Genomic DNA, 13,338 nt, shown 5'->3' on the forward strand with positions numbered 1-13,338 from the left:
TCTCCTCTTTTGTGCAAGACTTGAGTAACTGGCATTGCCTCATGCCTGTCAAAAGACTGCTCTGTGAATCCATTCTGAGCAAAAAAAGGAAAAGTAAAATGCACATGTTCACCAAATCTGTTTTTTCACCTTTTGAACTCTAGAGCAGCTTTTTTAAGTAATCAGCCCTAAGAGGAAAAAATACCCTACTGCCACTTAGCCTCCTTTCCCAAGAAACCCATTTGCAAAGTATTATTTGTTTGTTTCTCTCATGACAGAAATAAGCATTAAACATGGGAACGTTACTACACTTCATACTGATAAACCAAGGGGTTAAATGAGCACAAAAACTTGCTGAGGCAAAGCAAATAATTTTAATACTCTAATAGGATTCCTTGCACGAATTTGAAACATATATGCACACAAAGCGCTGACCAGCACTGACTGCTGTTTCTATTGTCGTTAGGACTTTGCAAGTTGTCTCATTAATGAGCATTCAGTGCAGTGCTTTACCTATTGCTGTATCTTCAACATCCTCCCCTTTTTCTGAGGACCATCCCCTAATTAGTATAAAACTGCTGTGAAATAAGGTAATACTACACATAACAGAAAAAACCCAAAGATCTTCATATTGACAAGACAGTCCATCATAACACAGAGACACTCTGAGCTACCTGAATGGTCAGCAGCAATACAACATGATGACACTAATCTGGGGGGGAGTGTCGATCAGCTGGAAGGCAGAAGGGCTCTGCAGAGGGACCTGGATAGGTTGGAGAGTTGGGTTGATTCCAACAGGATGAGGTTCAACAAGGCCAAGTGCCGGGTCCTGCACTTTGGCCACAACAACTCCCTGCAGCACTACAGGCTGGGGACAGAGTGGCTGGACAGCAGCCAGGCAGAAAAGGACCTGGGAGTTTGGATTGACAGGAAGCTGAACATGAGCCAGCAGTGTGCCCGGGTGGCCAAGAAGATCAATGGCATCCTGGCTTGGATCAGAAACAGTGTGGCCAGCAGGTCCAAGGAAGTGATTCTTCCCCTGTACTCAGCACTGGTGAGGCCTCACCTTGAGTACTGTGTCCAGTTCTGGGCCCCTCAGTTCAGGAAGGATATTGAGGTGCTGGAGCAGGTCCAGAGAAGAGCAACAAGGCTGGTGAAGGGACTCGAGCACAAGTCCTATGAGGAGAGGCTGAGGGAGCTGGGGCTGTTCAGTCTGGAGAAGAGGAGGTTCAGGGGAGACCTCATCACTCTCTACAACTCCCTGAAAGGAGGTTGTAGCCAAGTGGTGGTTGGTCTCTTTTCCCAGGCAACCATCAGCAAGACAAGAGGGCATGGTCTCAAGTTGTGCCAGGGGAGGTTTAGGTTAGATATTACAATGAATTTCTTTACAGAGAGAGTAATCAGACATTGGAATGGGCTGCCCAGGGAAGTAGGGGATTCTCCATCCCTGAAGGTTTTTAAGAAGAGACTGGATGTGCACTTAATGCCTTGGTCTAGCAACCGCAGCGGTAGGGGATCAAGGGTTGGACTTGATGATCTCGGAGGTCCCTTCCAGCCCAGCTGATTCTATGATTCTATGATTCTATGACTCTGTGGGCCAGGCATGGTACCTCCCCAGGCAAAGAAGGGAGAAATTGAATTACCCCTGCCAGGATTACATAAAAAGACTCACTCCAGAGAGACAGAAAACAAAAGAAGTGAAGAATTACTGTTTTTAAGCATGCAAATATTTGGTGTTCTTTTCCTTTGCAGTCAGCCACCCAAATATGCACATGGAGAGCACACATAACAATTTTTCTCTTTGCAGGAGGGAATGGAGAAGATACATCAGTCACTGTACCAGACTAGTGCTGTGAAAGCACTTAGCCTGTCCAAGAGAGGAAGTAAAGAGGAGTCAGCAAACACTTTTTGTTTCTGTAAACAGATGCCACAAAATTAAGTGTACACAGAGTAAACCTAATTTAAAGATTAGATGAAGAAGTGCTGCCGCAGATTTTGCTTCCCACTTAATTCTTGATGATTCAACTTAATTCCTAGGGTCCCTGAGGACAGTACAATTCCCATAGTTGTGTCTTTTCTCATCCCAGAGGCATGTATTATGCAAAACAGTATGCATGAACAGTCAGGGCTGGACTGTGCTTTCAGAGGTCTTTTTATCTCCTGTAGTGCTGTCAACCTCCCACAGGGTGTTCCGTGCCACTGGCACTATTAATGCACTCCTTTGCCCAACTATGTGTCACTTCCATCTGAGAGCACAAGTTAGAGAGCTTTCCTGAAAATGCTGGTGCATCTCAAGGAGACTTGTATGCCTGATCCCATAGAGGGAAGCAACCTACTGCAGCACACAGACACGATGGACTCATTATCATGTATGCCTTCTTAGGCCCACGTGATTTTTTCATGGAACTTTCTCAGTACTTCAAATCAAGACACTGTAATTGACCCCACCAGTCAGAACTGTGATACTTCAGGTTTCTTTCTTGTATCTTCAGCTTTTGTTTGGCTCCAAATTTATCTGTCATGCAAACGAGGATGAAAAGAAAAATAATCTGAGCTGCTTAGCAGGAAACTTTATCCATTTAAATCAAATCTTCAGACAGTTATTAAAATGCAATCTTAGCTTTTCTTTCCTTCTGTTGCAGAGGAGCAGCCTCAGTGAAACAGTCACTATTGCCTATTTACAGAGCAGGTTTTTTCATTCTAATGTTTGTTTGCTGTTTCAAATGCAGCATATAATCACTGAGCAGTCACATTTTGTGCCCTCTGATAGAGAGCTCTTAAGTGTTGAAATCCCACAGCATGTTCACTGCTAAGCAGCATACAGTTTCCAGCCTCTACCCCAACTCTGATAATCTTTGTTTTCCACATCCATATTCTCCATCATACATCTCTTTGAAGTTGTCTATACATATAAATGCTGATTGACAACTGCCTCACCCAAAACTCATGCACAATGTCAATGCAAGGCTTCCACTGACCAAACAGATCAGAACTTTGATGTACAGAAAAGTTCTCATTCACCTGAAGAGAAAAACTCTCCCTGTTTAAGTTAAGTTAAATGAACCTACTAGCTAATTTTACTGAAAAGCTCAAAATGTGAAGGATGATAGGTTTATGGATCTATTTTTTAGCCACTACTTTAACAAGGTGTCAGGCTGAGAGAGGTCATAACTACTCATCTGCCAATCTACAAACCAATTCTCCTAAGAAAATAAAACAATTAAAAAAGGTTGACTGCATACCTAACCAGGTTTTGCAGATAAAGGAACCATAAAAGCATGAATATTTATTATGGGAACCTGAACAATGGGGTACTTTTACCATTGCGTAATGTGATAGAAGAACTATTTTTGCTCTATCTACTAGTTTACAGGCAAACAGAGACTGCTGGCAATAGTAGAAACTATGAAACAGATTTGATTTATTAGTTTTTTGCTTCTGGGAGTTACGAAAAGTTTGCAAATAGAAGTTGTTTTTCTACCTTCCTTCTTGCCACGAGGCCCTAGCATAGGGGAAACCTGCAGTTCTCAGAAACAACACGTGCCAATGGCACAGTTTTATTCTTCTGACTTTTGCATGGGAATCTCCTTTTATTGGAATCAGGAAGACCACTGCTGAAAAATATTCTAATTAATATATGTTACAATAACCCTTCTCTTTTTTATGTGTTCACTGCAATTTAGGAAAAAATACTCCGAAATTCAGTAATAAATGTTTTCTAAATATAAAATTTCAATAACTGTTGAAAAAAAAAAAAGGTTGAAAAAAGTGCTCCAAATGAGATCTTTAAGGACAAAAAAGACAAATTAGGATCAATCTAGGAGTTGTGCTCATGTAGAGCCTCATTCCATTATGAATTAAGGGGTTTTGACTTCCAGAGAGAACATGGCGTAAATGACTTTTTCTCACATGTCTACTTTTGTTTACTGGTAATTGACTGACTGGCTGACTGGTTCTGCTTGACCTCCCTTACTCCATTAAAATTTTAACTACTTATTATTTGAGCTCATTTGGTTTTAACTAGCGGTATCTTTCTGGAAATGTACACAAGTAGCATACACATACTATATTTCAACATTTTATTCAAAGACACAGTACTAACATCCAGAAATAACACACTTCTACAGAAATCTGTTCCAGTCCACATGGCTATGCTAGCAAGAATTTTCTGTTCACTTTTTTTTTCTTTTTAACACAGATCGAGTAATTCTTTTTGAAAAGAATCATAACCTTCTGAGTTAAAGTTTCATAAATACAAAGATAGGTACAAACAGAACATTTTCAAGTAACATTAATTCCTTTAATGCCCTGCAGAAGTCAACATTTGCAAGTATATTAACTGCCTAAAAATACAGTGAATCTCTGCCTTGTTGGATTTGGGGGTGCTGGTGGATGAGAAGCTGGACATGAGTTAGCAATGTGCATTTCCAGCCCAGAAAGCCAATTGTTTCCTGGGCTGCAACAAAAGCAGTGTGACCAGCAGGTTGAGGGAGGTGGTTGAGGGAAGTGATTCTGCCCCTCTACTCCGCTCTCACGAGACCCACCTGGAATACTGCATCCATCTCTGTGATTTCCAGCACAGGAAGGACATTGACCTCTTGGAGTGAGTTCAGAGAAGGAACACCAAATTGTTTAGAGGGATGGAGCATCTCTACTATGAAGAAAGGTGAAGAGAGCTGGGGTTGATCAGCCTGGAGAATAGAAAGCTTCAGGTTGACTTAATTGCAGCCTTCCGGTACCTGAAGAGAGCCTACAAGAAAGATGGTGAGATTTACAAAAGCATGTAGTGACACGACATACAAGGAGGAATGGCTTCAAACTGAAAGAGAGTAGGTTTATATTAGATATAAGGAAGAAATTATTCACTGCAAGAACAATGAGGCATACCCCATCCCTGGAAGTATCCAAGGCCAGGCTTGATGGGGCATTGAGTAACCTGGTCTAGTGGAAGGTGTCCCTGCTCATGACAGGGGGTTTGGAACTAGGTGATCTCTAAGGTCTCTTTCAATCCAAACCATTCTAAAATTCTATGATCATGGCATGACTTGCTGTGGTGTATAACTACCATGCTAACTTGTTGAAGAGAGCTTTCGCTTCCTTAGTGAACGAGCCTGAATCTTGCAATCTACCACCTTCTTCTTCCAGATATCCTGCCTCTGAACTCTAGTCATTTCCTGGGTGACATTCTAAGAGACAAAAAATATATCACTTCACCCATCCAGATGTTCATTCAGGCACTTCACTGCATCAGTGGAGAAGGAGTGTTCCACCGCATGCTACAAGTGCAGCATGAAATGCAAGGAAGGACAGAGCACAATGGGAGAGCAGGGCTCTGCCTACAGCATGGCTGCAAGCTACCTACAGCCTGGTTACTACTGACAGAAAATTTCACTTTAGATACAGTGAATAAGTTATGACTAAGTGAATATGCTGGTCAACTTCCCCTGCCAGGATGTTTCTCAGCAATAAGAATATACTCTACTCAGTTCCTTTCGTGGTTAAAAAGATATTTGAGAGGACAGACTATGCAGCCTTTTGCTGTTGATAAGCAATAGCAAAGCACATGATAGAATTCAATTTCCAGAGAACAAACCTGTGTATCATTGCCCCACAAGCACACTTTTGAATGACAGCTCTTCTGCAATAGCCTCTTTACAGTCTTATCCCCATCTTCTCTTGTTGTCTTCACTACTACTTTGATTCTTCAAGTCTGGCTCAGCTCAGCTTTCAATGCAGCACATGATCCAGCCAGACACTTTCTCTTGCTCTTGCTTTCCAAACCCACGGACTTTCTCTCATTCAACACATTTCTCTTCCCTCTTCTGTTTCTTTTGCAGCTTAGAGCCAGGCTTCTTTCTGTGCCTTCACACTTACTGCGCTTGCTGTAAACACCTTCTCATCTGTAACCTGCCATCTGAAACAGATTGCCTCTTTCTCTCTGCTTCATCAATTCATTCTCTCTTTTCAAATCTCAATCAAAAGCATAGATTTTCTCCTTGTGCTATATCTTTTAATTTTTTTTCTTTGTGTTAGTGGCTTTATGCCTGAATGCCTTAATTAGCTCACTGTAGAACGTCTTTACACAAAGACTTTCTGTAATTCATAGTCTTCTGTATCTGTGAGGGGCATTTCAGGGTGTATTATTTATGACATTTTCTATAAAACAGAGCACAGTAGTAATCCTGTGGTCTGCCAATAAATCACTTACCTACGACACAGTTATGACCCAGAAAGAAAGACTGTATATCATGACTGTCCATAGAATTAATGAATCAGTTGCTTTAAAGCACATGAAACTAGCTTTTCTTTTTTCAAATATTTGGATCATCTGAAGGGTAGAACTAATTTCAGGTAAAAGCGAGGTATTCTGACCAAGTTAAATCAGTAAAACTTGCTTAAGTTATGAGGAGAGCTACTGGTATGCATTGGCAACTGCATGCACCTGCCCCAGCATTTTAAATTTACTGCAGGTGAAACTCCAATTCCTACTGAACACTGACAGCCTCACAAGTGGTGTCTTTGTAGAGACAATCAAAGGACAAAAAGCAAATGACAACCCAATGCTAATATGGAAAAGATCAGCTGTGTCCTTTGGGGACCCACTGGTTCTTGCTGCACACTGACAATTGCATGGTCAGCCCCATTACATCACTAAGATGCACAGACTATGAAAGTATCATCCCAGAAAAAGTATTGTTAACAGATGAGGGATATAGAGATGTTCACACTGCTTTTGCCCACACTCAGCTTGACATGGGAATAGAATTTTACTCACTAGTTTCTGAATTAATTAATCCAATTTAATTTTTTCATAGAAAGCTTCAGAATTACAAAAATTTTGGACAATTGCATTTATATTTTACTGGATTTAATCATGCCTGTAGCATAGTAACTGATAAACTAAGTACTATTCTAGGTCATACTCCCTGGCAATAATCTTTCAAGAACATATTCTCAGGAAGAGAAGCAGGAGAGAGAAGATAAGAAAATCAGAGCAGCAAAAAGAAAGAAACCAGGCCACAGCATTCTTAATGGAGACAATAAGGTCAGGTGGCTGGGAAAAAAATGCAGGGGAAAGAAAAAGTAGACATCAGTGTATGTGCAGTGTGGAGAAAAGATAGTATAGCATGTAGCAGGAGAATAAAACCTATTAGGTCCTGAAGACTACTGTTAATGTTTCTCAAATGGAAAAAAACATAATCCCTACTCATCTTGCTTTAGATAAATGAGATAGATATGTTTTAGATAACGCTTTTAGACAACCTTTTAAGAAATGCTTTAAATAAAAGAGACAAATGTATTTATTTATGTTCTAGGTCTTAGTTTACCACGTCACCCATTTATGTGCTTGACATATGGTTGACATGAGTCTGTGACAGAAAATATCTTCTCTATTAGCACGTGATTGATAACCTGAAAATGTGAGAGGCCCTGCTTTATAAATACATTTCTATACACCTCCTTTCTGTTTACTGGAAAACAATGATGTCTTTCTTATAATGCAAAGATTTTAAAAGAATTTTTAAAAAGTGGTCTGCTCCCCAGTTTACTCAGGTAACAGAGAGTCATAGAATCACAGAATGGGTTGGGCTGGAAGGGACCTTAAAGACCATCTAGTTCCAACTCCCTGCCATGGGTAGGTACACCTTCCACTAGACCAAGCTGCTCAGCAATACATACAATGTTTGAGTTTCTATGAAATATATAACACATATTGCCAGCATGTAAAGTCTGTCTTTACATGTTATGTTCTTTCCAGGTAGACAATAACTAAGCATTTAGCAGTGTTTTGTAATACGTAACTCAAAGCATACAGCAAAGACACCCACAGTGGTGTCTGGGCTGTCAGAAACTGTGCCTATGACTCTGGGGAAAATCTCTTTGGCAACTGACAAAAACTTGTCTTAACTTGTTTTGCTCATTTTATTTTAAAGACAATATTTATTGTCATAGAAACACAGAAGAATTATGTTTCTACAAGCTGCAAGCGAACAAGCCTTGGGGAAAGAGGGAGAGGAGCATGGCTTGCACAGCATGACAAGGCAGCTCCCTGTCTTCAGGAGCTCACAGGAGGAGAGCAAGGCAAGTTTGAAGGCTCCCAAAGAACAGGAGCTGTTCCAGCCAGTGCCTTGCAAGGCAACTGACCTGCTTAGTTAGGAACCACAGCCCTGTCCTTCTCATGAAATTTGAGTACGCTTTTTCCTGCTCATTAGAGAAAAGAACAATGTCCACAGGCATGAATCACTGAACAGTGGTAAATACATAAAAGTGGGGAAACTCTGTTCAGCAAAAAGTGGAACTCTGTCTCTCCATTGTCTTCCTGAGCAGTTAGTTATTCATCAGGATCCAATATCTTCTCTAAAAGGCCTTTTAATTCCTACATTTTCTGTCCTTAAATCAGGTAGCTTCTCTGACCCTTCCTCACAGCTTTCTGTCATGGTGATTCTTGGCCATCAACCTACCTAAAATATGAACTTCAAAAACTGTTTTCCCTGTAGCAATAGCTTGTATTTTGTCTACTCTTGTCTGAATAATTAATCTTCAAGGCTTAACAAACAGCCACTGATGGCTTTCTGCAAGGCACAAAAATTTATCCTGGCATTCCCAGCCTACTTCAGTAAAGGTGAAGCTGTAATATACTCAATTAATGCTTAGAATACAAAATGGAGTTTGTAATTTAATACAGATTCAAATAGCAAAGAAAATTCACATTTGCAGGTTGGGAGTTTCTGAGATGTCACAGAAACTTTGAGGTAAATTTATACAGCTTTGCCACAAAGTCCATATCAAAAATGTACATAGAATCTAAATCATGTGATTTCACTTTCATTTTTTTATTTTCATAGGAATTATGTATATTCACCAGGCCTATCTTTACTCTGAAGTCTTCTCTTTTATGCGGTAATGACTAAGATATTGATAAGAGTTTAACAAGGATCTGTGCATGTTTGCATACATAATTACATTAAGAAAAAGTCTTCTAGATGAGGATTCTGTATTAGCACTTGCAAAATGTCCACACCGTGTTTCAGTGCTTGTGTTTGGTTCTAGTTTAGAGCTGTCTTAATTCAGTCACATCAATTAACATGTGTTCAAAATAATAATTTTTGCTTGCCATTTCCATTCTATGCTCCCATCTACTGCCACCCCCTCTCCCAGAGACACATCCCTGCTGGAGGAGGTGTGGCTCATGGAGAGCATCGACCAGCATGGCATTGTGGACACTGACAAATGAACTGTTTGGAGGCTGGAAGAGCTCAACAGAGAGAGAGAGATTTCACTGTGCAGGATAATATCTACTGCAGACCTAGTAGGTTCACTTTTTATCGTTCACACTATCATGTGTTTTTCCTCTGCTTGCAATTCTACCGTATCATAACACAGTACATCATATGCCAGCAGGCAATTCAGGGTAGCTTGGTTTATTCAGATGAAATACATGTTTATGAAGAGAGCTGGAATTCTTTAGAAAGGAACTTGTTTTTCCTGGCTGTGTTTCCAGGAGACAAAACAATTAAGTGATTGTTGAATTTTCTGCAGGCAGCCAGCTATGTATTGTTGACTTTCCCAGCCTTTGGTACCATAAAAATCCAATGGCCAGAGAGGTTGAAAAATGGTGAGACACTCTTCTCTCACTTTTCATACTTCAGAATGGTTTCAAATATATTTTAGATTAGGGAAAGTTGTTGGTTATGGACTCCTTTTGAAAACACTCTCTTCGCCTTGTCTAATGACCCTTCTGACTTCTATGTTGTGAATGGCAAGTGAGATGTAAGCTTTCTCTCCACCTCCTTATGGCAAGCACTAGAACAGGATATAAGAATAGGAAAGCAAGCATACGAACAGAGATGGTAGGGATTTTCCATGTGGGAAAACAAAACATGCTAGAGGACATCAGCCCTTGGTCCTCCAAATAACCACCCATCAACACAGTCAGGAAGTCAAAAACAGTGAATGCAAACAGTCTCATAATATTCAGACCAGAAGGTACTTTTGAAAAGTGTTGCACTTCTTCAGATCTTTTATTGGCTGAGAATTTCCTACTTCATTATTTCTAACTATTCATACTTGGGTCATGGGAATGAGTGAGTGCAGAACAGATGGATGCATTAAACCACACTCCTAACAGAATGGGGAAGAAAGCGATGAAACAACAGCAAGCAGAAGTAAGAATACCATGATCTTAGTCCTATAACAAGGGGTCATACCAAGTGAATGTATTTATGCATGTTATACAATCACAAGCTCCTAGACACTGGAGAACATTTTGGAGATTCCTTAATACTCTTTCAAAATGGTACAGTATCCCATCTCTTTAGTGCAGACCTTCAGACTATCCATCTCAGCGTGACCGTTCCTCAGAAACAGAGAGGAGGGGTGGAAACAGTCTGCAGCACAAAAGCTAAATTCTGGAAGTAGTACTATTACTGAGATAAAGGGATGGAAATATAACGTAAACAAACAATTTGTAAGAGTTTTTAAAGCAAGTTCCCATCTGTTCTGGGCACACGAAAATGCTACAGAAGGGACTATCATTTACAGCATAAATGTTAACCTCTATTTAACAAGAGAAGGAAAGCTGCTATACATGCCAAACACCATAGCATTATATAAATAATCCTCACAGAGCAGAAAAATCGAGACAGAGAAATAAGCTGGTATGAGTTGTTCCACAAGGAAACCAGGGGCAGAAGCCCATACACAGGTATTCCAGATACATTTTGTCAGACTGAAACATACTCTGCTGTAAATAAACAATAATAATTCCCCAAATTCTTCACATATTCTAGGGGAAAAAAAAATAAGACCTTTCAAATATCTGAAAATGATTCTGTCAATAATCCATAATCACTCCATAGCAGCTGCTGTGATTCACTGAATTTCACTCACACAGAATGGCAAATACAGCTTTTTGGGAACACAGGTCCCCTCTAGCAGGGTTGGGTGAGCAGTATGGTATTTGTAACTGCACTTAGATGATTTGGGAGCACAAGTCCTCCTCAAAGTCATGGCACAGACAAAAGAATTTAATCCACCATCACAGATGCAGGATTCCTTTTCTAAGTGGATTGGTGATGACAGTCGCTGGAATTATAGACATCAGAAAGAATTAGTCTGTTCTGCTAGTTGACAGGAAAGAACATTTTCCAGTTCTTCAGCAGAAACACACTTGCTGAAGTCATTAGGATGAAATAGGTCTTACCCTTAGGAAACTACACTGACTACAAGGATGTGCATTTGGCCTGTCTCATAGAGGCCTATTTTCCTGCAATTACCTGGGAAGGGGAAAGAAAGGGAGGCTTTGATGTACTAGGTAGAACTACAAATATTATAGACTGATTTGCTGAATAAAGGTTCATATTATACCTAAGAAAAGAAAAAATTCTTTCTTTATAAAACAATTATTTTTGTCTTAATGCAATTGTTGCAATTTTCCCTTTCCTTGTGTTACTGTTAAATTTAACAGGTTTGCCCAAAGAATATTCCTTGGCAGGCTACACAAAAACCTTCAGAAAGCATAAAAGGCATTTGTACATTTGCATAAGGGGAAAAATTGGAAACACACTGCAGCTAGAATACAATACTTGCCCATCAATGACAAGCAAAGGTTTTGCAGCAATATGGCTCATCTGGTAGGACTGAGGTTTAAAGTGGTACCCTCTCCACACTGCCAAAAATTACAAGTTAAAGCTACTTTAAAAAGAGAAATTTTCTCCCGTTTCAGGCAAGCATTTGGAAGTGTTTCCACAGAGTTGGGAATGCTTTTGTGTTTAAAAGATTTTTTTTTTCTTACATGATATCCTTCTTGTGACAGTCTCCACCACGTGCTAGAATCTGGCAATATTGTTGACCTGCATCAGCATACAGGGCTCTGCAGCCTGCCTGAGACAGTCTCAAATACATTTTAGATGCCATGAAGAATCATGTAGAAATTCATCCAAAAATTGGGAGCAAAATGTTTGGAGAAAAAAAGATTAATTTACAAATCAGTTTCTTATGTTTGGAGTGTATATTATGAAACAACACAGTTGCTCAGGTCTCCTTTTCCCCCATATCCCTGACCTTACAGGAACATCTTTCTAGCAATGAGAGATCCTGCTCCAAGAGGGTGCTAATCAGTGGAACAAAATACAGCTAGAGGTCACTAATTAGCAGTGTACCCCAGAGGTCGATACTGGGTTCAGCTCTCTTTAACACCATTCATTAATAATCTGGATGATGGGGCAGAGTGTACCCACAGCAAGATTGCCGATGACACCAAACTCGAGAAGTGGGTCATAACAACAGAGGGTCGTGTTGCCATCCAGAGGGACCTCTACAGGCTAGAGGAATGAGCTAAAAGCAATCTCGTGAAGTTCAACAAGGGGAAGTGACAAGACCTGCACCTAGGAAGGAACGACTTTGTGCACCAGTATCTACTGGAGGACAATCAGCTGGAGAGCAGCTTGGCAGAAAAAGATCTGGGGGTCCTGATGGACACCAAGTTGGATGTGAGGCAGCAGCATGCCCTTATGGTAAAGAAGGCTGGTGGTATCCTGGGATGCATTAGGCAAAGTATGGCCAGCAAGTCAAGAAAGGTGATCTTTCCCCTCTCTTTAACACTAGGGAGGCCACATCTGGAATGCTGTGTCAGGTTTCTGGCTCAGCCGTAGAAGATGTGGGAAAAAGTTGAACGAAGAGCCACAAAGACGATTAAGGAACTGGAGCATTTCTCCTATGAGAAAAGGCTGAGAGAGCTGGACTGTTCAGACTGGAGAAGAGGAGGCTCAGTGGGTATCTTATAAAGACATGGTACTGAACTGAAGGGAGGGTGTGAAGAAAACAACCAGGCTCTTTTCAGTGGTGCCCAGTGACAGGACCAGATGTGATGGGCACAAACAGAACTACAGGAGGTTCCCTCTGAACATCAGGAAACACTTTTTCACTGTGAGGGTGAACAAGCACTGGCACAGGTTGCCAAGGAAGTTGTTGAACTCTCCCTCCTTGGAGATGTTCAAAAGCCACATGGACATGGTCCTGGGCAAGCAGCTCTATGTGGCCCTGGTTGAGCGGAGGTGTGGGACCAAATGGACTCCAGATTCCCCTAATCTCAACCATTCTGTGATTCTGTATTTATTGCTTGCCAGAAAAGGTTGGTACTAGCTTTGTTTCCACAGATGATTTTCATTCACACCAGAAGACTCTTAGTCTTACTATGACAGTGCCATATACAAGACTTCCAACTTCTAAATAATTTCAGTTTCCATGTTTACTGTCAGTAAAGAAGAGCACACACAAATCTTTGGCTTTATCAGTAAATTGACAATGTACTTTCAGAACCTTACATATTTTAACACGTGTTGCTTCTAATCCTAATGT

At 40.6% G+C, this 13,338-nt stretch overlaps 1 long non-coding RNA gene across 1 annotated transcript; it reads right to left on the reverse strand.

Annotated features, from left to right (window-relative positions):
* Positions 1 to 1,375: 1,375 nt before the first annotated feature.
* LOC113952307 lies at positions 1,376 to 9,626 on the reverse strand. Its single transcript, XR_003529507.1, has 3 exons — positions 9,616 to 9,626; positions 6,054 to 6,055; positions 1,376 to 1,561 (listed from the first exon to the last, which is right to left on the reverse strand). It is a non-coding gene; the product is annotated as an uncharacterized LOC113952307 (long non-coding RNA).
* Between the last annotated feature and the right edge of the window lie 3,712 nt (positions 9,627 to 13,338).

This window comes from Corapipo altera, unplaced genomic scaffold (assembly GCF_003945725.1).
Source record: "Corapipo altera isolate COAL_440 unplaced genomic scaffold, ASM394572v1 60, whole genome shotgun sequence".
Taxonomy (NCBI): Eukaryota; Metazoa; Chordata; class Aves; order Passeriformes; family Pipridae; genus Corapipo; species Corapipo altera.